General features: G+C 52.1%; 1 pseudogene; it reads left to right on the top strand.

The window, feature by feature from the left end:
- The first annotated feature begins 1,864 nt into the window (after positions 1–1,864).
- On the top strand, positions 1,865–2,965 carry LOC135525279 (uncharacterized; annotated as a pseudogene).
- The last annotated feature ends 635 nt before the right edge of the window (positions 2,966–3,600 follow it).

Genomic DNA, 3,600 nt, shown 5'->3' with positions numbered 1-3,600 from the left:
ATCTCCTTTGCATTAGCGTAGCCTCTTCTGTAGCCTGTCAACTATGTGTCTATCTATCCCTGTTCTCTCCTCTCTGCACAGACCATACAAACGCTCCACACCGCGTGGCCGCGGCCACCCTAATCTGGTGGTCCCAGCGCGCACGACCCACGTGGAGTTCCAGGTCTCCGGTAGCCTCTGGAACTGCCGATCTGCGGCCAACAAGGCAGAGTTCATCTCAGCCTATGCCTCCCTCCAGTCCCTCGACTTCTTGGCACTGACGGAAACATGGATCACCACAGACAACACTGCTACTCCTACTGCTCTCTCTTCGTCCGCCCACGTGTTCTCGCACACCCCGAGAGCTTCTGGTCAGCGGGGTGGTGGCACCGGGATCCTCATCTCTCCCAAGTGGTCATTCTCTCTTTCTCCCCTTACCCATCTGTCTATCGCCTCCTTTGAATTCCATGCTGTCACAGTTACCAGCCCTTTCAAGCTTAACATCCTTATCATTTATCGCCCTCCAGGTTCCCTCGGAGAGTTCATCAATGAGCTTGATGCCTTGATAAGCTCCTTTCCTGAGGACGGCTCACCTCTCACAGTCCTGGGTGACTTTAACCTCCCCACGTCTACCTTTGACTCATTCCTCTCTGCCTCCTTCTTTCCACTCCTCTCCTCTTTTGACCTCACTCTCTCACCTTCCCCCCCTACTCACAAGGCAGGCAATACGATCGACCTCATCTTTACTAGATGCTGTTCTTCCACTAACCTCATTGCAACTCCCCTCCAAGTCTCCGACCACTACCTTGTATCCTTTTCCATCTCGCTCTCATCCAACACTTCCCACACTGCCCCTACTGATGGTATCGCGCCGTCCCAACCTTCGCTCTCTCTCCCCCGCTACTCTCTTCTCTTCCATCCTATCATCTCTTCCCTCTGCTCATACCTTCTCCAACCTATCTCCTGATTCTGCCTCCTCAACCCTCCTCTCTTCCCTTTCTGCATCCTTTGACTCTCTATGTCCCCTATCCTCCAGGCCGGCTCGGTCCTCCCCTCCCCGCTCCGTGGCTCGACGACTCATTGCGAGCTCACAGAACAGTGCTCCGGGCAGCCGAGCGGAAATGGAGGAAAACTGCCTCCTGCGGACCTGGCATCCTTTCACTCCCTCCTCTCTACATTTTCCTCCTCTGTCTCTGCTGCTAAAGCCACTTTCTTCCACTCTAAATTCCAAGCATCTGCCTCTAACCCTAGGAAGCTCTTTGCCACCTTCTCCTCCCTCCTGAATCCTCCCCCCCCTCCTCCCTCTCTGCAGATGACTTCGTCAACCATTTTGAAAAGAAGGTCGACGACATCCGATCCTCGTTTGCTAAGTCAAACGACACCGCTGGTTCTGCTCACACTGCCCTACCCTGTGCTCTGACCTCTTTCTCCCCTCTCTCTCCAGATGAAATCTCGCTTCTTGTGACGGCCGGCCGCCCAACAACCTGCCCGCTTGACCCTATCCCCTCCTCTCTTCTCCAGACCATTTCCGGAGACCTTCTCCCTTACCTCACCTCGCTCATCAACTCATCTCTGACCGCTGGCTACGTCCCTTCCGTCTTCAAGAGAGCGAGAGTTGCACCCCTTCTGAAAAAACCTACACTCGATCCCTCCGATGTCAACAACTACAGACCAGTATCCCTTCTTTCTTTTCTCTCCAAAACTCTTGAACGTGCCGTCCTTGGCCAGCTCTCCCGCTATCTCTCAGAATGACCTTCTTGATCCAAATCAGTCAGGTTTCAAGACTAGTCATTCAACTGAGACTGCTCTTCTCTGTATCACGGAGGCGCTCCGCACTGCTAAAGCTAACTCTCTCTCCTCTGCTCTCATCCTTCTAGACCTATCGGCTGCCTTCGACACTGTGAACCATCAGATCCTCCTCTCCACCCTCTCCGAGTTGGGCATCTCCGGTGCGGCCCACGCTTGGATTGCGTCCTACCTGACAGGTCGCTCCTACCAGGTGGCGTGGCGAGAATCTGTCTCCTCGCCACGAGCTCTCACCACTGGTGTCCCCCAGGGCTCTGTTCTAGGCCCTCTCCTATTCTCGCTATACACCAAGTCACTTGGCTCTGTCATAACCTCACATGGTCTCTCCTATCATTGCTATGCAGACGACACACAATTAATCTTCTCCTTTCCCCTTCTGTTGACCAGGTGGCGAATGCATCTCTGCATGTCTGGCAGACATATCAGTGTGGATGACGGATCACCACCTCAAGCTGAACCTCGGCAAGACGGAGCTGCTCTTCCTCCCGGGGAAGGACTGCCCGTTCCATGATCTCGCCATCACGGTTGACAACTCCATTGTTTCCTCCTCCCAGAGCGCTAAGAACCTTGGCGTGATCCTGGACAACACCCTGTCGTTCTCAACTAACATCAAGGCGGTGGCCCGTTCCTGTAGGTTCATGCTCTACAACATCCGCAGAGTACGCCCCTGCCTCACACAGGAAGCGGCGCAGGTCCTAATCCAGGCACTTGTCATCTCCCGTCTGGATTACTGCAACTCGCTGTTGGCTGGGCTCCCTGCCTGTGCCATTAAACCCCTACAACTCATCCAGAACGCCGCAGCCCGTCTGGTGTTCAACCTTCCCAAGTTCTCTCACGTCACTCCGCTCCTACGCTCTCTCCACTGGCTTCCAGTTGAAGCTCGCATCCGCTACAAGACCATGGTGCTTGCCTATGGAGCTGTGAGGGGAACGGCACCGCAGTACCTCCAGGCTCTGATCAGGCCCTACACCCAAACAAGGGCACTGCGTTCATCCACCTCTGGCCTGCTCGCCTCCCTACCACTGAGGAAGTACAGTTCCCGCTCAGCCCAGTCAAAACTGTTCGCTGCTCTGGCCCCCAATGGTGGAACAAACTCCCTCACGACGCCAGGACAGCGGAGTCAATCACCACCTTCCGGAGACACCTGAAACCCCACCTCTTCAAGGAATACCTAGGATAGGATAAAGCAATCCTTCTCACCCCCCCTTAAATGATTTAGATGCACTATTGTAAAGTAGCTGTTCCACTGATGTCAGACGGTGAATTCACCAATTTGTAAGTCGCTCTGGATAAGAGCGTCTGCTAAATGACTTAAATGTAAATGTAAATGTAAATGTATGAAATGTATTGCTTGTGTGGTGTGACTAGATGGTAGCTGTACTTGCCATGATTATTGCATGCGTATCGTTTGTCAAATGTTATTTTGTTTTGACTACATTAAAATGGTACTGTGATTAGTAGTGTCTTATAAGCCCATGTGGGCTGGGTCCCGGTAGGTACATGGCACTTAAATAAATCATACCAATCAATCAGTCATGCACAGTGCCGTGAAAAACAATTTACCCCCTTTCAGATTTTCTACATTTTTGCATATTTTTTATACTAAATGTTATCAGATCTTCACAACGTCAAATGTGTTCCTTTTTAGCCATTTTCATGTATACTTTGTGTGTTTTGGACCATTGTCTTTCTGCGTGACCCAGTTGTGCTTCAGATTCAGCTCACAGACGGATGGCCTAACCTTCTCCTGTGTAATACCCTGATACAGTGCAGAATTCATGATTCCTCCTATTAAGGCAAGTGTCCAGGTCCTGG

This window comes from Oncorhynchus masou, chromosome 31 (genome assembly GCF_036934945.1).
Source record: "Oncorhynchus masou masou isolate Uvic2021 chromosome 31, UVic_Omas_1.1, whole genome shotgun sequence".
In the NCBI taxonomy this organism is placed as follows: Eukaryota; Metazoa; Chordata; class Actinopteri; order Salmoniformes; family Salmonidae; genus Oncorhynchus; species Oncorhynchus masou.
Note: the sequence above shows the minus strand (reverse complement) of the source record. Positions and strands in the feature narration are given on the sequence as shown.